Source organism: Mobula birostris, chromosome 11 (assembly GCF_030028105.1).
Source record: "Mobula birostris isolate sMobBir1 chromosome 11, sMobBir1.hap1, whole genome shotgun sequence".
NCBI classification, from domain to species: Eukaryota; Metazoa; Chordata; class Chondrichthyes; order Myliobatiformes; family Myliobatidae; genus Mobula; species Mobula birostris.
In genome coordinates, this window is record NC_092380.1 from 115454681 (window position 1) to 115478462 (window position 23782).

Below are 23782 nucleotides of genomic sequence, written 5' to 3' on the forward strand. Positions count from 1 at the left end.
GGCACCACCCTCCCACTGCCCGCTCTCTCTGTGACCCCGTCCCACTGCCCGCTCATCCCCTCCCACTGCCCGCTCGCTCTGTGACCCCCTCCCACTGCCAATTCGCTCATCCCCTCCCACTGCCCGCTCGCTCTGCACCACCCACCCACTGTTCACTCAGTGGAGGAGCATACTGGATCAGGACAATTTACCATCGATCTACAGGCCATGCCCCTCAGGGACTTGGGCTAGATTATTTCTTCGTGCCCATGTTTTTACGCATTGTAACTGTATGTGATAGGTGCTGTGTGTTGTCGGTAATGTGTTTTGCACCCTGACCCCAGGGGGATGTATGGTTGAATGATAAACGAACGTGAACCACCCCCCTCTGCCCCACACCCCATGTACGGAGGTACATGAAACACCTTGCTTTGCATGCTATCGATACAGATCACTTCATCACCGGTGCAGAATGAAGTGTCACACTTACAGAGAGAGCGCAGTGCAGGCAGGCAGACTATAAGGTGCAAGGTGATAACGAGGGAGATGGTGGTTAAGACTCCCTCTGATTATTAAAACAGAATGGCCCATTTTTGACTCATCATTGAGGAACCTGGGGTTGCTCAGGTGTGCTGTCTACACACTTTCATCCTACACTCGCCACACATTCTGGCATTTCCTCAAATCCTCTAAATCTTTTATCCTTTATCCTAAACTCAGAGAGAGGGAGAACTGAGTTACTGTTACAGCTGGAGGATTAGAACCAACACTGGCAACTGTTAACACAAACAGGAAAGGCTGGTTACTTGAATCTGTTAACGTCAGGAGCCAGGAGTCAAGCCTGAGGGTTGTACTGTGCCGAGGTAGGGCAGGTGTCTGGACAATTAGATTCAGACGTATTTATCACGTGTACATGAAAACATACAGAGAACTGCATAGTTTGCATTAACAACCAACACACCCAAGGATGTGCTGGGGACAACCCAAAGTGTCACCACTCATTCCGGTGCCAGCAAAGTACGTCCACACCGCTCGACAGAACACAGCAAGCCCCATTCCTCCCACCCGCCCACACACACGTACTGTCCTCCAACCTCATGTCAGGCCGTCTCTGCTTCTGCAGACTTGCAGAAATTGGGCCTTCAACTTTCCCAGTGAGTTATGGTTGATCTCACAGTTGTCAGGAATGGTGGAGTAGACTCGATGGGACAAAAACCCTGATTCTGCTCCCATGTCTCATGGTCAGACCCTGCAGTAGAAAAATGCGGGTCTGTTCTTACCTTCCTCATCGTTCGTACCCCGCCTTGCGCTCTCGACCTGCTCAGTCAGTTTGAGTTGGTTTGTGCAGGTCAGGTACACCCACATGTCCCAGAGACACTGACCTCCAATGGGGCAGGTGGTGTTTAAACCTACCTAACCCCGGGACAAGAGGTTGCTCGCAATGTTCTTTAGGATAGAAACTTTTCAGTCCTCCTTTCCCCTTCTTCTATTCCCCACTCTGGCCTCTCACCTCTTCTCACCTGCCTATCACCTCCCCCCCCCCCAGGTGCCCCGACTCCTTCCCTTTCCCCCATGGTCCACTCTCCTCTCCTATCAGATTCCTTCATCTCCAGCCCTTTCATCTTTCCCACCTATCACCTCCCAGCTCCTTACTCCACCCCCACCCTCAACCACCTGGAGTCTCAGCAACAGCATAACAGCATCGATTGCTCCCCCTGCTCTCGAGCCCCCTGTTATCATCGCTCTGCCAGTTTTCACCCTTCCCCCTTTACACTCAGAGCCAAACATGGGGCCACTGACCTGGCTACTAGTGCCGACCTCTGACCAGAATGAATTCCATGACGGGACTTTCTGCTAACTCCCCGCCCTGCCCCACCCCACCCCTTTGCCAAATTCCTCTAGCTCATGGGATGAGTCTAACTGTCTCCAGGATGCCAGTATTGTGGATGTGACTAAGTCACTGGAGACACCAGAGGAGTTGGTGGATATGGAAGTCTTTATTCATCATGCAAATGGGCATTCTCTTGAAGACCCTCTCGGTAGAGTGCCTCAAACTGAAAGTACATCACATTTTTATACCCTTCAGATCAAGGTGACTCAATACAATCTCAATAGTTACAATAAAATCTTTTTCTGCAATATGTGCCTTCCTTTGAAGTGAAATATTTACAGTGAAAGCACATTATAAGACACATCTGAAGATTCAAATGCCTTTTGTTGGACAAAGTAATTCACACAGATGGTCTAAAAGCACCTGAGGATGGACAGCCAGATGCCCAAGGTTAGTGTTGTGAGGGCCAACTCTATAAATCTCCCAACTATTGATAGACCAGCTATTTGATATGCTAGGTGATAATTTCAGTTTGGTCTGCAAACTTCCTTCAATTTCTTCTGATAGTGCAAAATACTTGAGCTGTAGTTGCCTGGCTTGCTGCAGGCCAATTAACATAACCCCGTTGTTTTTTGCTGCATCTCTTGAGCAGCCAGCCCCATGCTGTGCACTGTTATGGTTTGTAACTCCAAAACATTAAAACTAATTGAAAGCAAAACAAGGAACCAGGAGATAAACACGTGTACTTTGTTTTTACTTTCGTGAGGATGTGATGGTGTAATGATGTATGCCATTTACATACTTTTACATATACCCTGCAGTGCATTATGTAAACAACAAAGAATACACACACATTTCTCAAGAAGAGCAGCGTGAGCTGCCTCAACGACTATTGGACTATTGTCCAATGATGCTCACAAAGGAGAAGATGGCGGCGTGACGCAGCTCGCAGCAGCCACTCCGATGATGAATTTCTGTTATCTGTCAAGTAGGGTGCCGTGCACAATCCTGATTTGATGGAGGCAGACATGAGAGCTCGGAGGAACATCTGGTGAACCTTCTGAAATGCCTGCTTCGCTGCTGCTGCTATTGTGTGATCCAGAATCTCCGGAGGGGAAGGACCCGAGTCCTCGGCTTTGCTTGTTGCTTGGTGGCCAGGGCCAGGGTCAAAGCAGAGATGGTGTTTGGTGTCAGAGGGCTGGTCGGAGGCTTGAAGTTTTCGGACGGACTCAGAGTCCACTGCGGTCAGGTGCTTCCAGGGTGCTGCATCGGCAAGTTTGCGGCGCTTGGAGGTTCACGGCAGGGAGAGTTTCTCCCTTCTACCGTCTGCGTGAGATGATGGGGCTATCGGGACTTCAGACTTTTTTTTCACCGTGCCCATGGTCTGCTCTTTATCAAATTACGTACTGCTTTGCACTATTGTAACTATATTTTATAATTATGTGGTTTTTGTCAGTTTTAGCCTTGGTCTGTCCTGTGTTTTTGTGATATCATACTGGAGGAACATTGTATTATTTCTTAATGCATGCATTTCTAAATGACAATAAATGAGGACTGAGTGTCCTCATAATCTAATCTAATCTAATTTACGATGATGAAATGCTTTGAGATGTTGGTCATGGCCAGAATCAACACCTGTCTCAGAAAGCACCTGGACCCACTGTAATTTGCCTATCACCACAATATATCTGCAACAGACATGATCTCTACAGCTCTCCACACAGCCTCAGATCACCTGAACAATGTCAGGACTCTGTATATTGACAATAGCATTTAACACCACCATTCCTATAGTTCTGATTGAAAAGAACCCAGGCCTCTGTACCTCCCTCTGCGACTGGATTCTCAATTTCCTAACCAGAAGACCACAATCTGTGCAGATTGGAAATTGCATCTCTAGCTCACCAACAGTCAACACTGGTGCACCTCAGGGGTGTGTGCTTAGCACACTGCTCTACTCTCTCTACACCCATGACTGTGTGGCTAGGCATAGCTCAAATACCATCTATAAATTTGCTGATGATACAATCACTGTTGGTAGAATCTCAGGTGGTGACGAGAGGGCGTACAGGAGCGAGATATGCCAAATAGTGGAATGGTGCCACAGCAACAACCTGGCACTCAACGTCAGTACGATGAAAGAGCTGATTGTGGACTTCAGGAAGGGTAAGATGAAGGAGCACATACCAATCCTCATAGAGGGATCAGAAGTGGAGAGAGCGAGTAGTTTCAAGTTCCTGGGTGTCAAGCTCTGAGGATCTAACCTGGACACAACATATCGATGCAGCTAGAAAGAAGGCAAGACAGCAGCTATATTTCATTAGGAGTTTGAGGAGATTTGGTTTGTCAATCAAAACACTCAAAGACTTCTGCAAACGTACCATGGAAAGCATTTTGACTGGCTGCATCATTGTCTGGTATGGCGGTGGGGGCTACCGCAGATGATTAAAATAAGCTGCAAAAACTTGTAACATTAGTCTGCTCGATCATGGGTACCAGCCTCCAAATTATTCAAGACATCTTCATGGAGCGGTGTCTAGGGAAAGTAGTCTCCATCTTTAAGGAGATGCCCTTTTCACACAATCACTGTCGGGAAGGAAGTTCAGAACTCTGAAGGCACACACTCAGTGATTCAGGAACAGCTTCTTCCCCTCTGCCATCCAATTTCTAAAAGGACATTGAACCTATGAACATTACCTCACTACATTTTTATTTCTGTTATACACACTCTTCTAAATTGTGACAAAAGAAGTCCACAGCATAGTAAATTTTAAATTGTCCCATTCATTGCTGTGGAGGATTTCTTACTCTTGAGGGATAACATCTTTCCTGAGAAGGGGAGGTCACTCTGCTTGGCAGGTGAGATTAGTGGCTGTGAAACAATGTCAGGTTCAGGGTGGTGGTTGTAGGAGTCGACTCTGAGACTGCAGAAAGTGTTTCTGATAGCGGTAGGCAACCTGCTTCTCTAACAATTGACTTTGCTCTCCTCAACTGATCAATGTGTCATCAGACACAATCTCCACGGTGTAGAGTGGTCTGGCTCTGTCCTTCATCTTTCCAAGTACCCACTCACACTTTTGATCAGTTCTGTTGTCCTTCACAGGGAATGCTTGTCCAGGCATGAAACATTGAACCACCTCGCCCTAAGAGCCTTCAATTTGTCTCAGCTGTTGGTCCTGCATACTCCTTCTGAGACTGGGACTGAGGAGATCCAAACGTGAGTGCAAGGGACGACTCAGGAACAGCATGGCTGGTCAGTTGTTGATTGTGCTACATTGATGTATGAGAAGCTTCTGGTTCAGTGTCAGTGATCTTTAGACTCTAGACAAACTTTTCTGTCAAGCTATTTGTAGCTGAGTGGTGCAGTGTAGATGTACTATGTCTTATTCTGTTCATTTTCAGGAATAACCAAAACTGTTCCACAATAAACTGTGGTCCATTGTCACTGACTCAGTGTTCTGGAACACTAGACCTTGCAAAAAAGATTCTCAACACATCAGCATTAATCAGCATTTTACGTAAGGGTGCAGTGAAGGATATTGGGGTCACTTCTGGCCACTTTGTAGCTGCATTCATTACTATCAAGAAATTTGTGCCTATGAATGGTCTGGCAAAATCCACAAGAATCCTCTGCAAGGGCAATGAGGGCCATTTCCAGGGATGGAGAGCCGCTGCTCTCGGCACCTTCTGGGTGTGTTGGCATCCTGAACAGAGCCCAGCAAGCTGCTCGATCTACAGGCCATCAGATAAACCTTCCAGCCAACACTTTCATTTTGGCCATGCCTAGCTCTTCAAACACTTGAGCTCCCAGCCTGGATGGTACAACAACTCTCAATCCCCACATGAGGCAAACCCCGTCAAGGGCAAGTTCATCTCAGTGCTGGTAAAAATGGGGGATGTGCAATTTCTGCTGCACATTCCAGCTACTCTGGGTGGCCATGCAGACCTGAGACAATGATGTTTTTTTTCTGGTTTCCCTTTGGATAGGAAGCCTTCTGATTTGCATTAGGGAGAATACATCAAGAAGAGTGTCCTCTTTTGTAAATTTTTCATGTATTTCCTTTCCCAAGGGTAAATGGGACAATCCATTTGGGCAATGTTATGGTAGTCATGGGAGATTTTAACATGTAGGTCGATTGGGAAAATCAGGTTGGTAATGGATCTCAAAAGAGTGAGTTGGTTGAATGCCTAAGAGATGGCTTTTTAGAGCAGTTTGTTGTTGAGCCTACTAGGGGATTAGCTACACACATCAAAGTTGCTGGTGAACGCAGCAGGCCAGGCAGCATCTCTAGGAAGAGGTACAGTTGATGAAGTCCTGACGAAGGGTCTCGACCTGAAACGTCGACTGGACCTCTTCCTAGAGATGCTGCCTAGCCTGCTGCGTTCACCAGCAACTTTGATGTGTGTTGCTTGAATTTCCAGCATTTGCAGAATTCCTGTTGTTAGGGGACCAGCTATACTGGATTGGTTGTTATGCAATGAACCAGAGGCGATTAGGGAGCTTAATTAAAAAGAACCCTTAGGAGCCAGTGATCACAATATGATTTGAGTTCAACTTGAAATTTGATAGGGAGAAAGTAAAGTCTGATGTCACAGTATTTCAGTGGAGTAAGGGAATTTACAGTTATATGAGAGAGGAGGTGGCCAAAGTAAACTGGAAGGAGCTGCTGGCAGGGATGTCAGCAGAGCAGCAATGGCCTGAGTTTCCAGGAAAAATGAGGAAGGTGCAGGCCATGTGTATTCCAAAAATGAAGAAATAATCAAATGGTAAAATAGTACAACCATGGCTGGCAAGGGAAGTCAAAGCTATTGTAAAAGCAAAAGAACGGGCATACAACAAAGCAAAAATTGGTGGGAAGATAGAGGATTGGGAAGTTTTTAAAAACCTTCTGAGAGCAACTAAAAAAATCATTAGAAGGGAAAAGAAATATGAAGGCAAACTAGCAAACAATATCAAAGTGGATAGTAAAAGTTTAATCAAGTACGTAAAAAATAAAAGAGAAATGAGAGTGGATATAGGACTGCTAGAAAATGAGGTGGGACATAATAACAGGAGACAAGGAGATGGCTGAGGAACTAAATGAGTATTTTGCGTTAGTCTTCACTGTGGAAGACACTAGCAGTGTGCCAGATGTTGTAGTGGGTGAAGGAAGAGAAGTGGGTGCAGTTACTGTTACAAGAGAGAAGGTGCACAGAAAGCTGAAAGATCTAAAGGTACATAAGTCACCTGGACCAGATGAACTGCACCCTAGGGTTCTGAATGAGGTTGTGGTAGAGATACAGAGACATTAGAAATGATCTTTCAAAATCATTGGACTCTGGCATGGTGCCAAAGGACTGGAAAATTGCAAATGTCACTCCACTCTTTAAGAAAGGAGGGAGGCAACAGAAAGGAAATTATAGACCAGTTAGCCTGACCACAGTGGTTCAGGAGATGTTGGAGTCAATTGTCAAGGATGAGGTGATGAGTCAATTGCTAAGGATGAGTTTACGGAGTACTTGGTGACACAGGACAAGATAGTACAAGGTCAGCAGGGTTTCCTTCAGGAAAAATCCTGCCTGATGAACCTGTTGGAATTCTTTGAGGAGATTACAAGTAGGATAGATAAAGGGGCTGCAGTGGATGTTGTATATTTGGACTTTCAGAAGGCCGTTGACAAGGTTTCACACATGAGGCTGCTTACCAAATTAAGAGTCCATGTTATTACAGGAAAGTTACTAACATGGTTAGAGCATTGGCTGATTGTTAGGAGGCAGTGAGTGGGAATAAAAGGATCCTTTTCTGCTTGGCTGCCAGTGACTAGTGGTGTTCCGCAGGGATCGGTGTTGGGACCGCTTGTTTTTATGTTGTATATAAACGATTTAGATGATGGAATAGATGGCTTTGTTGCCAAGTTTGCAGATGATTCGAAGATTGGTGGAGGGGCAGGTAGCGTTGCGGAAACAAGTAGGATGCAGAAGGACTTAGATTAGGAGAATGGGCAAGAAAGTGGCAAATGAAATAGAATGTTGGAAAATGCATGGTCATGCACTTTGGTAGTAGAAATAGTAGTGTGGACAATTTTCTAAACGGGGAGAAAATCCAGAAATCTGAGATGCAAAGGGACTTGGAAGTACTTGTGCAGAACACTCTAAAGGTTAACTCGCAGGTCAAGTCGCTGGTGAGGAAGGCAAATGCCATGTTAGCATTCATTTCAAGAGGTCTAGAATACAAGAGCAGGGATGTGATGCTGAGGCTTTATAAGGCACTGGTGAGGCCTCACCTTCAGTATTGTGAACAGTTTTGGGCCCCTCATCTTAGAAAAGATGTGCTGGCAATGGAGAGGGTTCAGAGGAAGTTCATAAAGATGATTCCAGCAATGAAAGGGTTATCATACGATGAACGTTTGATGGCTCTGGGTCTGTACTTGCAGGAATTCAGGATGAGGGGGGAATCTCATTGAAACCTTTCAAATGTTGAAAGGCCGAGACAGAGTAGATGTGGAAAGGATGTTTCCCATGGTGGGGGAGTCTAGGACAAGAGGGCACAGCTTCAGGATAGAGGGGTGCCCTTTCAAAACAGAGATGCGGAGAAATTTCTTTCGTCAAAGGTGGTGAATTTGTGGAGATTTTTGCCACATACAGCTGTGGAGGCCAGGTCGTTGGGTGTATTTAAGGCAGAGATTGATAGGTTCTTGATTGGACACGGCATCAAAGGTTATGGGGAGAAGGTCATTGTCATAGTCATAGTCATACTTTATTGATCCCGGGAGAAATTGGATTTTCGTTACAGTTGCTCCAAAAATAACAAATAGTAATAAAACCATAGATAGTTAAATAGTAATATGTAAATTATGCCAGGAAATAAGTCCAGGACCAGCCTATTGGCTCAGGGTGTCTGACCCTCCAAGGGAGGAGTTGTAAAGTTTGATGGCCACAGGCAGGAATGACTTCCTATGACGCTCTGTGTTGCATCTCGGCGGAATGAGTCTCTGGCTGAATGTACTCCTGTGCCCACCCAGTACATTATGTAGTGGATGGGAGACATTGACCAAGATGGCATGCAACTTAGACAGCATCCTCTTTTCAGATACCACCGTGAGAGAGTCCAGTTCCATTCCCACAACTTCACTGGCCTTATGAATGAGTTTGTTGATTCTGTTGGTGTCTGCTACCCTCAGCCTGCTGCCCCAGCACACAACAGCAAACATGACGGCACTGGCCACCACCACAGGTCGGGAACTGGAGGAGAAAAAAAGGATCAGACATGACTAAGTGGCGGAGCAGACTCAACGGGCCAGATGGCCTAATTCTGTTCCTATGTCTTATGGTCTAACCCATCAGCATTTCCATGGTTAGTCATCCTCTTGAATTCAATCTTGCATTTGTGTCCTCCAAGAAACAGAGCCCATCTCTTCTCTCTGTGCTGCTGATATTAGTGGAACACCCTTCTGTGGATTGAAAATGGACACTAGTGGTTGATGATCAGTAATGAGGGTAAACTCTCCCCCCATACAAGTACTGGTCAAAATGTTCTCCACCCCAACCCAGACTCAAAGCCTCTCTGTTAACTTGTGCGTTATTTTTCTAGGCAGCAGTAAGGGAACGTGATGCAAAGGCTATCAGGCATTCACTTCCATCACACATAACACGCGACATGACTACATCTACACCATAAGGAGAGGCAACACAGACAAGCTTCACTGGAGTACAGTGTCTGACGTCACCACTTCCTTTGCCTTTTGGAAAGCCACCTCACACTGCTTCGTCCATTACCATTTCTTCCCGATCTGCTGTAATCAGCTGAAGGGATGGAGCAAAGTGACCAGGCTTAGCAGGAACCTGTTATAGTAATTGACAAAAAAGGATCACAACATCCTTTGGCTTTGGGGCAACTTCAATATTCTCAGCATTCTTGTGCGTCAATGGGTACCATCACTGATACCAACTGAGTCTCGGTTCTAACTCTTCCAGATCTAAGAGCTGCCTTCAACACAATTGACTACAACATTTTCCTAGATCACCTTGAGAACTGGGTTGGCCTCTCTGGTTCTGCCCCTAATCATTTTTGTTGATAGTTCCATTAATATTTTTGTCTGTTTTGGAGACCAGTTTTCTAAGAGATACAATGTGCCTTTTGGCATTGCTCAGGGAAGCTGTCTTAGTCCCCTACTCTTCTCCTTATACCTGTTCCTCTTCAGAGACATCATTAGAGAGCATAAACTTGACTTCCACGGTTATGTAGATGACACACAATTGTAAATGGCAGTTGAGCCTGATGATAATAACACTCTAACTTCTCTGGCTTCTGATATAGCTGCAATAAGCAAATGGATTAGCAATAATTTCCAAAGCCAAATGAAAATAAAACTGAAATACTTCTGGATGATCCCAAAACCAAAAGAAATAAAGTGCTTGATAACTTGGAACCCTTGGCTCCCCTTGAAAAATCAGAAGTAACTAGCCTGGATGTTACCCTTGACTCAGATGAGAGTTTTAATTCCCACAGAAAGAAAGTGACCAGGGTAGCATTTCTACACTTAAGAAATCTTGCAAAGTTGTGTCTGTTTCTGTCACATAATGAGGCTGAAAAACTAATTCACTCCTCTATATGGAATAGTCTAGATTTCTGCAATGAACTGTTTACTGTCCTTCTAAAGGACTCTATTGAGGAACTTCAACTCATTCACACGCTGCACTAGACTTCTAACTCCAGTCCTCTCTACTCTGTATTGGCTTCTTTCAGAATTGATTTTAAAGTTCACTTACTTGTTTTTAAAGCTTTCGATGGTCTAGGACAGGAGTACATCCCAGAATCGTTTTTGTTTTGTAATCCTGCTCCAGCTCTCAGGTCTTCTTCTGCACGTCTCTTAAATTTAAATGATTTCCTTTAAATGATAATTGGCAAGTCAGCTTTTTTGAACTCAATGCCTAAATCTATAACGGATGCAGAAACAGTTGACACTTTTAAACACCAGCTCAGAAACCATTTATTTAACCAACATCTTTTTGTCTTTTATTTTTATTTTTTATTTTATTTTCATGTTTGGACTTTTATCCCATCGTAAAGCACTTTGAACTAGATCATCTGTATGAAAAGTGTTCTATAAATAAAGTTATTATTATATAAAATGAATGGTCGGAAGCGTAGAGGAACAGAGGGATGTTGTGTACGATACTGATTTAGAGATGCAGTGGGAACGGGCTCTTCCAGCCCACTGAGCCGTATTGTCCACACACCCACTGTTTAACCCTCACCTAATCACAGGACAATTTACAATGACCAACTAACCTACCAACTGCCACATCTTTGGACTGTGGGAAGAGACCTACGTGGTTACAGGGAGAACATACGAACTGCTCATAGACACTAACTGATACGTCAACATGGTAGACAAAGTCAGGTGTACGCATGACTCTGTGAGGTCTACCCCTGATAGAGGCATACAGCACGATGGAGGGCATAGTGAACTCTTCCCTTCAGTACTACAGGGTAGAGGTTCAATATATATGAGGTTGAAGACGATAAGACATAGGAGCAGAATAAGGCCATTCAGCCCTCTACTCTGCTCCACTATCCCATCGAGGCTGATTTATTATCCCTCTCAATCCCATCCTCCTGCCTTTTCCCCCTAACTTTTGACACCCTGACTAATTGAGAACCTATCAATCTCTGTTTTAAATTTACCCAATAACTTGGCCTCCATAGCCGCCTGTGGCAATGAATTCAACAGAGTCACCACACTCTGGGGGTGATCCCTCCTCATCTCTGTTCAAAATGGACATCCCTCTATTCCGAGGCTTTACTCTACTTTAATGTCGCCAAACAATTGATACTAGAGCGTACAATCATCACAGCGATATTGATTCTGCGCTTCGCGCTCCCTGGATTACAAATCGATAGTAAATAGTAAAAATTTAAATTATAAATCATAAATAGAAAATAGAAAAGGGAAAGTAAGGTAGTGCAAACAAAACTAGCTGTGCCCACTGGTCTGAGAATCACCTACAAGAGGAAACATCCATTCCACATCCACTCTGTCCAGCCCTTTCAATATTCAGCAGTTTTCACTGAGATCTCCCCTCCGTTCTTCTAAACTCCAGTGAGTACATCAATTACTCCTCACTGTTCTTTATCAACTACAGCTCACCATTCAACGCCAACATCCCTCTTTTCTCTCTTTATGGCTTTTCAGCTGCCTTCTGTGGTTTTTAAAAGTCCACGAATCCTCTAACTTTGCACTCATTTTTGCTCTATTACGTGCCTTCTCTTTTGCTTTTACATTGACTTTTACTTCCCTGCCAGCCACGGTTGTGTCATCTTGCCTTTAGAATACTTCTTCAACTTTGGGATGTATATTTCCTGTGCCGTCCGAACTGCTTCCAGATACTCCAGCCAGTCTTGTTCTGCCGCCATTCCACGTGCATTGAAAAATACAGCGAAATGCATAGTTTGTGTTAAGGATGCGCTGGGGCATCTAGCACGTGTCGCCACACTTCCAGTGCCAAAATAGCGTGTCCAGAACTTACTGACCCTAACCAGTACGTCTTTGGACTGTCCACAGAGCACCCAGAGAAACCGACACGGTCAAAAACGGCGTGTGCAAGCTCCTTACAGACACCTCCCCTAGGTAAAGCCCTACGCTCAATGGAACTTTACTATAACTGATCATCACAATAACTTGTCCTAATCATGTCCAGATCCCAACAGAAGAATTAAAAAAATACCAAGAGGCAGTCAGGGTTATTGATAAGACTAAATTATCCCAGAGAGCCTGAGCTAAAGGTGAGAAGATTGCCAGTGGCTGAGGTAGTGCAGGTAACACTCTCTGCTGCTGTCACCTCAATAGCGAGCACAGAATGATCTCTAAAACTCAAATGAACTCGAGCTCTCAGTGAACATAACCAGGAAATTCCAGCAAAGCTCTGGTGTGAGAATGGAACCTACAGCATCTGGTTTTCTTGTGTTACACTGATCATCGAGGTAATGACCTGACTGAGCCAGCAAGTGTTTCTGAGTCAGACTGCTCGACACTCTAACAGAACAATGTGGCTCCATTGTGATTTGACTACAATCAGTCCCACCTCCCTCTTCACCTTATTTTTATTTAGAGATTCAGCAGGGTAACATTCCCTTCCGTCCCAATGAGCCCACACCGCACAATTAGACCCACGTGACCAATTAACCTACTAACTGGTGGGAGGAACCTGGAGCACCCAGGGGAAACCCACCCATTCACCGGGAGTATGTATAAACTCCTTACAGACTATGGAGAGAACCAGACCCTGATCACCGGCGTTGTAAAGCGTTGTGATAACCCTGCTGCTCTTCTTTCCTCACAGCCCTGTAAATGACAAGTATTCATTACCCAGTTTAAAGCCCCGTTCCTTCCTTTTCACAGCTGACCACAACAGCTTACTGTGCGATAACATTGCTCTCCTTTTGCTCCAATTCCTGTGCCGAACCCCCGCTCACCCCCCTTCCTGTTGTTAATTCGATCACCCATATTCCCCTAACCCAGCACTCCTTCTTACTCCTTGGTTCAGTGCGTCCAAAAGACCGTAAGGCTAGGAGCAAAGTTTAGCCATTCAGCCGATCTAGTCTGCTCCACCGTTCCACCATGGCTGATTTATTTTCCCTCCCAACCCCATCCTCTTGCCTTCTCCCCGTAACCTTTGACCCCCTGACTAACCCAGAACCCATCACCCTCCACTTTAAATATACTCAATGACTTGGCCTGCACAGCCGCCTGCAGCAATGAATTCCACAGATTCACCATTTTCAGGCTAAAGAAATTCCTCCTCATCTCTGTTCTAAAGGCATGAGTATCATCACTAAGCATCCCGTCTGGTCCTGGACTCGCCCTCTATAACAAACATCCTCTTTGGGGTCTTTGTCAGTCTGATGGCATCGATTGGTCATTACTGCTGACTTCAATATGATGTCCGAAGCCCCTGGATCATCAACATAATGCTGAGTGGCAGGGGCTTCCTCAGTACACCCACCACTCTGATATCAGCAAAGCCATGGGAGTGCACCTGTATTTCACAATCTCTCTCTTCCTGCACCATTTTCCATTGCCTTCTTCCAAACTGAATTGCATCAGCTTCATGCACCACCTGTCTGTGCCTTTCACTGGTCAGCCACTTCTCTAATCTGCATGTGCCCACACACACACACACACACACACACACACACACACACACTCACGCACACACACTCACTCACTCACACACTCATGCACACTCACTCACACACACACTCACACTCGCACACACATACACTCGCACATACACTCACACACATGCACACACTCACGCACTCACTCACTCTCACACTCACACATTCACACTCACACATACACTCTCAGACCTGCACACCATACACACTGAAACACACATACACACACACACTCACACACGCACACTCTCAGACTTGTACACCATACACACCGAAACACACGTACACACACTTCCACCCATGCTCACTCTCTCTCACACTAACATACTTGCATACGCTCTCACAGGCATACACATTCATACTCAGACACATATTCAAACACATTTGCACATACTCTCTCTCACACTAACACACACATTCATTTTCTCACAAATACACTGTCTCATACATAAAACACATTTGCACACCCTCTTAAAGACACAGGCACACACTCATACACACAAACACACTTGCACATGCTAACACAGACACACACTCACTCTCTCTCACACAGACACATTTGCACACACTCTCATACAGACACACAGTCATTGACACACATACACACAAACACACACATTCCCTGGGGTATGGTGATGAACAAGAGCTGGGTGTTGTTGCAGTCCTTCCTGCGAAAGTTTCCGGATGTTGTTTTAAGCTGTGACCTCTGGCTGAACTTCAGCTATCGAGCGATTCCACTCAGAGTCAGAATCAGGTTTAATATCATTTCCACACTCTACATGATGAAATGTGTTGTTTTGTGGCAGCAGTACATTGCAATATATACTAAAAACTATAAATTACAATAAGAAACATATATTTAAAAAATTAAGTATGCAGTGCAAAAAGAGAGAAAAACCCAGTGAGGGTTTAACGTCCATTCACAAATCTGAAGGTGAAGGGGAAGAAGCTGTTCCTGAAACATTGAATGTGTATCTTCAGGCTCCTGTACCTCCTCCCTGATGGTAGCAATGAGAAGAGGGCATGTCCTGGGTGATGGGGGTCCTTAATGACAGATGCTGCCTTTCTGAGGCGTCGCCTGTTGAAGGTGTCCTGGATGCTAGGGAGGCTAGTGGCCATGATGGAACTGGCTGAGCTTACAACTTTCTGCAGTTTTTTCTGATCCTGCGCAGTAGCCCCCGCCCCCCCCCAATACCAGACGATAATGTAGCTAGTTAGAATGCTGTCCATGGTACATCTGTAAAACTTTGAGAGTGTCTTTAGTGACATAAAACATCTCCTAATGAAATACAGCTGCTGTTGTACCTTTGTAACCTCATCAATATGTTGAACCCAGGACAGATCCTCAGAGATGTTGACAACCAGGAACTTCAAGCTGCTTACCTTTTCCATTTCTGATCCCTCGATGAGGACTGGTGTGTGATCCCTCGATTTCCCCTTCCTGAAGCCCACGACCAACTCCTTGATTTCACTCTAGAGATCCAGAGGGTCCAGTCGACATGGAGCTGCTCCCTGACGCTGAGCCTGGGGTGGGAGGCAGCTGCCCCGCTGTGTCTGAGATCTCCATTCCCTCAGACATTGCCCCTGCCCAGTGCTCAATTTTCTCGCACCGCCCTACGGAGCAGATCACCCATCCTCCACTGCCAGTGCCCTCTGGGGGGTCCCACCAGGGGGATAAACCGCCTCATGGACACACACCCCTCCCCTCCTTCTCCTCTTCCCTCTGCCTCCCCCTCCCCCTCCATTCAGGTGTTGCTTCAGGCCCACTGAACGTTACACAGTAAACTGGGTCTGACATGGCCCCTGCATCCCCACCCTCTCATTCCTTCCCCAAGTCTACCCCATTCCCTCACTCCCCTCCCATCTTCCAGCTGCTGTCCTGAGAGCCGGTTCGCCGCTGTCACACGCACAGTGGGCTTCACGTTAACGCAGTGTGTGTGGGGCAGTGGCCAACCTACCCCCATGTTCATAACATCATCCTCCATAACACCCTCCCCCTCGCACACTGCCCTGCCTCTCTGGTTTCATGTTCATCCATTTCCCCACCCGTCCCCTCTGTTCACTCCTCCACTGTCCGCTCTCCCCACACCTGATCTCCCTCTCCCATTCACAACACCCCGTGTCCAACCCTACCTGGCCACTCCACCCATAGCACCACATGACATAGGAGCAGAATTAGGCCATTTGGCCTATCAAGTCTGCCCCACCATTCAGTCACGACCGATTTATTATCCTTCTCAACCCCATTCTCCTGACTTCTCCCCGTTTGGTGGTTTTACCCACCTCCTGCCCTGTCTTCCCCCACCACACCCTCACTCTCTTCTCTGTCCTATCCTCTCTGCCCTCACCCTTTCCCTTCCTGTGCTACCTCACCCCAGCCATTTCACTCTCCTTCACCCCTCCCTCTCCCCTCCCCTTTCCTCCCTCCTTCCCTCCCCCTCTTTCCTCCCTCCTTCCCTCCCCCTCTCTTTCCTCCCTCCTTCCCTCCCCCTCTTTCCTCCCTCCTTCCCTCCCCCTCTCTTTCCTCCCTCCTTCCCTCCCCCTCTTTCCTCCCTCCGTCCCTCCCCCCTCTTTCCTCCCTCCTTCCCTCCCCCTCTTTCCTCCCTCCTTCCCTCCCCCCTCTTTCCTCCCTCCTTCTCTCCCCCCCTCTTTCCTCCCTCCTTCCCTCCCCCCTCTTTCCTCCCTCCTTCCCTCCCCCCTTTCCTCCCTCCTTCCCTCCTTCCCTCCCCCTCTCCTCCCTCCCTTTCCTGCCTCATTCCCTCCCTCCTTCCCTCCCCCCTCTTTCCTCCCTCCTTCCCTCCCCCCTCTTTCCTCCCTCCTTCCCTCCCCCCTCTTTCCTCCCTCCTTCCCTCCCCCCTTTCCTCCCTCCTTCCCTCCCCCTCTCCTCCCTCCCTTTCCTGCCTCATTCCCTCCCTCCTTCCCTCCCCCTCTCTTTCCTCCCTCCTTCCCTCCCCCTCTCTTTCCTCCCTCCTTCCCTCCCCCTCTCTTTCCTGCCTCCTTCCCTCCCCCTCTCTTTCCTCCCTCCTTCCCTCCCCCACTCTCTTCTCTCTACCCACATCTCTTCCTTACCCCTTCCTTCTCTCTCACCTCTCACTCACTCTCTATATCTCTCCCTCTTCCACTCTCTCTCTCTGCCCCTCTCCCCCCCCCCACACACTCTCTCCATCTCCCCTTTTCACTCATTTACTCACGGTTTCACTTTCTCTCTCCCTCATAGTCCCGCCCTATCCCCAGCTGTCAGTGACTGGCAAGTAGCTGCACCAATCAGCACGCGGATTCCCGGTACCTTCCACTCAGCACGTAGCATCTGGGGTAGCACCACCCACGGGACAGGGAGGGAGGGGGAGGAGGGAGAGAGGGGAGGGGCAGGAGGGAAGATAGGGAGGGGGAGGAGGGGAGGGGAAGGGGAGAGAGGGAGGGGCAGGAGAGGAGATAGGGAGGGGGAGGAGGGGAGGGAGAGGGGAGGGGAGGGGAGAGGGGAGAGGAGGGGAGGGGAGGGAGAGGGGAGGGGAGGGAGAGGGGAGGGGAGAGGGGAGAGGGGAGGGGAGAGGGGAGAGGGGAGAGGGGAGAGGGGAGAGGGGAGAGGGGAGGGGAGGGGAGGGGAGGGGGGAGGGGAGAGGGGAGGGGAGGGGAGGGGAGAGGGGAGGGGAGGGGAGAGGGGAGGGGAGGGGAGGGGGGAGGGGAGAGGGGAGGGGAGGGGAGGGGGGAGGGGAGAGGGGAGGGGAGGGGGGAGGGGAGAGGGGAGGGGAGAGGGGAGGGGAGAAGGGAGGGGAGAGGGGGAGGGGGAGGGGAGAGGGGAGGGGAGGGGAGGGGAGAGGGGAGGGGAGAGGGGAGGGGAGAGGGGAGGGGAGGGGAGAGGGGAGGGGAGAGGGGAGGAGAGGGGAGGAGAGGGGGAGGGGAGAGGGGGAGGGGGGAGGGGAGAGGGGGAGGGGAGGGGAGGGGAGGGGAGGGGAGGGGGGAGGGGAGGGGAGGGGAGGGGGGAGGGGAGGGGAGGGGGGAGGGGAGGGGGAGGGGAGAGGGGAGGGGGAGGGGGAGGGGAGAGGGGAGGGGGAGGGGGATGGGAGGGGAGAGGGGAGGGGGAGGGGGATGGGAGGGGAGAGGGGAGGGGAGGGGAGGGGAGAGAGGGAGGGGAAGGAGGGGAGAGAGGGAGGGGAAGGAGGGGAGAGAGGGAGGGGAAGGAGGGGAGGGGAAGGAGGGGAGTGGGAGAGAGGGAGGGGCAGGAGGGGAGATAGGGAGGGGGAGGAAGGGAGAGGGGGAGAGAGGGAGGGGCAGGAGGGGAGAGAGGGAGGGGCAGGAGGGGAGATAGGGAGGAGGAGGAAGAGGGGAGGGGGAGGAGGAGGGAGAGGGGAGGGGGGAGGAGGAGGGAGAGGGGAGGGGAGGGGGGAGGAGGAGGGAGAGGGGAGGGGAGGGGAGGGGGAGAGGGAGGGGAGGGAGAGAGGAGAGGGGAGGGAGAGAGGAGAGGGGAGGGAGAGAGGAGAGGGGAGAGGAGGGGGAGATAGGGAGGGTCAGGAGGGGAGATAGGGAGGGGGGAGGGGAGGGAGAGAAGGGGGAGGGGGAGGGAGAGAGGGGAGGGGAGAAGGGGAGGGAGAGAGGGGAGGGAGAGAGGGGAGGGGAGAAGGGGAGGGAGAGAGGGTGGGGAGGGGGAGATAGGGAGGGGGAGGAGGGTAGAATGGTAGTGAATGGGAGGAGGGGTGTGAGAGGGAAAGAAGAGAACGGGAGTGACGGGAAAGATAGAGATGGGGACAGGAGGGTAAGATGGGGGAGAGGGGATAGGGAAGAGGAGGATAGAGGGAGGGGAGTGGGAGTGAGATAGAGGAGGGGGATAGTGAGATAGTGGAGAGATTGTGAACCTCCCTCAGTGTCCCTAACCCGCTGTCTGGTCCTCCCTCAGTATCACCCCTCCATCAGTACTAGCCCTTCCCCTGTGACCCTCTGTCTGTACCCCCCCTCCCCAGTGTGACCCTCCCTCAGTACCACCCCTCCCGGGGTGACCCTCTGACCCTCTGTACCCCCCACATGGTGTGACCCTCCCTCAGTACCCCCCCTCCTGGGGTGACCCTCCCTCAGTACCCCCCCCTCCCGAGGTGACTCTCCCTCAGTACCCCCCCTCCCGGGGTGACTCTCCCTTAGTGCTAACATTGAGTAGTGAGGTGCTGTACATAGCTGCAGGCACCTACCTCCCCTCTGCCTTTGGTACCCTCACTCGTTTAGCGTTGAGCATCGTACAGAATTCTGTGAGGTTTTGTCTCGGGACGGACGATCCATGGACTGACCACTCCAATTCAAGCAACAGACATTCCCCCGTTTCTTCCGCAATCCCAGGCTTTTCCTGACACTTTAATTTTTTTTAATTTAGAGATACAGCACGGAACAGCCTCTTCCGGCCCGCTGAGCTGCACCGCCCAGCAACCCAGCACTTAACCCTAGCCTAAACACGGGACAGTTCACAACAAACACCTCACCCACCGAGCATACGCCTTCGGACTGTGGGAGGACACCTACACATTCCACAGGGTGGACGCACAATCTCTTTACAGAGGACACTGGTACTGAACCCTGAGCTGTCATAGCATCACACTAACTGCTGCACTACTGTGGCACCCGTCTGCGGTTGTTGAAGGGTTGTGTCAGGCAGAGCTCCTCTCCAGTGCCTGCGGTTTCTTTTCGCCATCGTTCTCCGGACAAGGACGCTCAGCTCCTGGTCTCTGTGGTTCCGCCCTGAATGGCCACCCCCACGCCCGAGTCCACTGGGGGCAGATCCAGACTGCAAGTTCAGCCTCTGCCTCCCCAGCACTCTCATGCCCTAGGGTGCCCAGTGGGTGCAGAAGGTGCTATGGCAGTACAGGAGTTCCACCTCACCATCAGAGCTGAACCAGTTCTGAATGCTGGGGTTAGTCCCAGGCTGGGTCTGACCCCACTGTTTTGGTGGGCCCCTGCTAGTTCTCACATCCAGTTGAATTCTTGAGTCAAGTCTCAGTTACGATGCTTACGAACAGAAATATTGCAGCTTCCCTCCAGGAAATGAGTCCTTGTGAGAGGGAAATTCCATATCTTTCTTCCATCCTTTCACACCCACCTCTCCCTTGGTACATCACCACTACTGAGACCTTTAGTTTAGGCAGTGTTGGAGATGTTGTTCTGCGCTGAACCACTGCAAGCATTCAGTAGATCAGCTGGTCAACGTCCACCACGGACAAGTGAACCCCTTTGGTCTCCTGAACTTTCGCCTGGATACAACTACCAGATTCAGGTTTACTTACTGCACGTGGATCGAAATATAGAGTGAAATGTGTTGTTTGCGTCAATGACCAACACAGTCTGTGTGGGGGTTTGTGCTGTGGGCAGCCCGCAAGTGTCAGAACACGTTCCAGCGCCAACATAGCACGTCCACAATGCACAGCAGAACAACACAGAACACAACATAACAAGCACCTCCCCCTCTCCCACCCACCACACACACACACTGACACAGACACACTCACACAGGCACAGACACACATACACACACTCACACAGAAACACACACACAGGCACACACACAAGCACGCAGACACTCACACAGAGACACACACACACTCACTCATACAGTCAGACACACACACACACACACTCACTCATACAGAGATACACACACACTCACACAGAGAGACACAGACAGATACACACACACACTCACATACACAGAGACAGACACACACACACACACACACACACAAACTCCTGCAGACCTAGGACTGGCTGCTTCCAGGCCTCCAGCCTCCTGCAGCTGTCTCTGACCTTCACATTGGGTATATTTAAGGCAGGGGTGAATAGGTTCTTCATAAGCCAGGGCACCAAAGGTTGCAGGCAGAAGGCAGGAGAGTAGGAGCTGAGGGGGATAATGATGGAATAGCGGAGCAGACTCAATGGGTCGAATGGCCTAATTCTGTTCGTATGGCTGAAAGCTTGACAATGGAGGGCTATTTAAGAGGGAAGAGTTAGATTAATCTTAGAATAGGAGTAGTTTAACAGATCGGCACAACACTGGGGCCAAAGAGCCTGTACTGTGCTGTAATGTTCTATGATTAATGAAGTGAAAGAAACTCCAGTCTGCACCAGACCCCACCACAGCTGATACCAATGTTCTCCTGAATCTCAGGGTAGTGTACTGTGACATATTTGTACTATGAACTTTGGGTTTGAGACCATGGATTTGGGCACCACAGTAGCATAGAGGTTAGCATAATGCTGTCACAGGTCGGGGTGTCGGAGTACAGGGTTCAGTTCTGAGTTTGTACGTTGCCTCTGTGACCGCGTGGGTTTCCTCTGAGAGCTCTGATTTCCTCCCACCCACCGGTTAGTCGGATAATTGGTCATTGTAAATTGTCTTGTGATGGGGTTACTGGACGGTGCGGCTCATTGCCCAGATGAAGCTGTTCTCGTTGTAATGCTAAACAATAAATAAATAAAGCACCTGGAGGTCTGGCACAAGAGGATTAATGTCAGATTATTGCCTTTGGTGGAGAAATATTTGCAAAGTATAATCCTCCGTGGCTCTGTTTGTGAGCCCCCTGCTCAGAGGCAGTAGTTGCTTGATGAGAAGAGGTGCCAGGGAGATGTTGCTGCCGCTCTCCATGCCAGGAAAGTGTCAGCTCCTGACTGGGCTGAGCCAGCAGTGGCATCTAGCTGAGCAGCTTTCTACATGTGTCTGAGCGACCAGCCACTCTGAGGGCACTGATCACCACTACTGTCAGGAGGCTTCACCCAAAAGCACAGCAGTGGAAACGGTTCAGCAACGAACGGCAACTCCAGTAATAAACTGCAAAATAACAAGCCATGAGGGCCACAAAACAAGAGGCAACAGGTAACTGAAGGCTAGGAGCAACTGGTTAAGGCTGGCTGGTTTGATGAGTGAACAAGGGCTGTGGCTGCGAGCTGGGTTTAAATAGGCTGCAGGTGATGTGTCTGGAACGAGCAGCAGGTGAAATCTATTGGCTAGGTAGAGAATGGGGGTTTCAAGTTCAAGTTTACTTGCTATTCACTCCTACCCATGCATACAGCTAAATGAAACAGTGCTCCCCCAGGGTCAAGGAGTAAAGCACACAGCGACCAGTCATACACAAGGCACACACAGCACATAGAAGTTACTGTACCAAGTTAGCATACAGTCACACAAAAAATATATACGTAGCCCAAGTCCCTGAGTGACGTCCTGTAAATTGATGGTGCATTGGTGCTGTCAGCAAGAACAAGCAGATCTTAGCAGTCTGCGGATGAACATTCAGATGCACGCAAACCAGCTTGTCTTCTACAAAGGGCAGCACTGTTGGGAGGAGGGCCAGACTCCAACCCAGCACGGACGCTGCACCACACCACCTCCAGCGTCTACTCTCCTGACCCTGTGGCATGAGGCCTAGTCTGTGCTCCAACCGAGGCCACCCAGCTTTTCCACCATCAGTCTCGCCAATGAACAAGGGAAACAGAATTGCAGGATTTTACATTACCAATGTCCACCAGGGACTTGCAATCACAAGAGAAACATCCAAGACAATTACTTGCTGTTAGACGCGGCCTTAGCGCACCAATTCCAATGCATCCGCTGAGGTGCTGACATGTGCAGGCCTGACAAACACCCAGTCTATATGTAGAGTAAATTAACTTGCCCGAGCCATCAGTCACCCCGAAAATGCAGGACGCCAGTACCCAGACTACACGTGATTGTACTTTATAGGATCCCATGATAACAAAAGCCTTTACAGGAGAGCAATGAAACTGGGGTAGTTCCACTCTATCAGCTCAGAAGTCCTGGTCCATCACAAACTGGGGGCTTCCTTGGTTGCAGTAGACAAACATAACTTCTCTTGAGCCTTGTCATATCCCTCCCTCTCCTCGGAGTGTTCAATTATGCCTTCTTGGCTGTTGAATTTCATTGACCTAGCATGCCAGAGCTGACTTCACATGCTAGGACAAGCAGGTCCACTCACACAGATACAGAGCAGATAATATGTGCCTGAGCTATCAGCCACCCTTACCATCAGGCCTGCTCCTGCTGACAAGTACCAGCCTGCACATCCAGGCACACCCAAGTGCCCACCCAGCTAACAGGAATCACCTGCCACTCATTCCTGACTCATCACCTGCAACCTATTTAACCCCACCTTTCACCCATTGCACTTGTTCACTCATCAAACCAACCAGCCCCAACCAGTTGCTCCGAGCTTTCCAGCTCACTGCCTAGATTTACATTGTTGCCTGGTCTGTCATGAAGAATATCATTCTGTGCTGAAACATCTCCAATACTCTGCCTATGGGTCCATCTCCAGAGCGGAAAGCAGCAGTACCCACACTACAGACACAGAACATCATTACCACACTACAGACACACAACACCAGTACCCACACTACAGACACAGAACATCATTACCACACTACAGACACACAACACCAGTACCCACACTACAGACACAGAACACCAGGACCACACTACAGACACGGAACACCAGGACCCACACTACAGACACAGAACACCAGTACCACACTACAGACACAGAACACCAGGACCACACTACAGGCACAGAACACCAGGACCTCACTACAGGCACAGAACACCATTACCACATTACAGACACAGGACACCATTACCACACTACACACACAGAACACCAGGACCTCACTACAGGCACAGAACAACAGTAACACTCACAACACGCTGGAGGAACTCAGCAGGTCAGGCAGCATCCGTGGAAATGAACAGTCAACGTTTCGGGCCGAGACCCTTCGTCAGGACTGAAGAGTGAGGGGGCAGAGGCCCTATAAAGAAGGTGGGGGGAGGG

At 49.2% G+C, this 23782-nt stretch overlaps 1 long non-coding RNA gene across 2 annotated transcripts; it reads right to left on the reverse strand.

The window, feature by feature from the left end:
- Window positions 1–6220: 6220 nt before the first annotated feature.
- On the reverse strand, window positions 6221–15707 carry LOC140205334 (uncharacterized). 2 transcript variants are annotated; one of them, XR_011887821.1, is made up of 4 exons: window positions 15354–15707; window positions 10559–10677; window positions 9127–9240; window positions 6221–9031 (listed from the first exon to the last, which is right to left on the reverse strand). It is a non-coding gene; the product is annotated as an uncharacterized lncRNA (long non-coding RNA). The 2 variants fall into 2 exon arrangements; XR_011887820.1 differs by having other exon boundaries at window positions 6221–9240; window positions 15354–15705.
- Between the last annotated feature and the right edge of the window lie 8075 nt (window positions 15708–23782).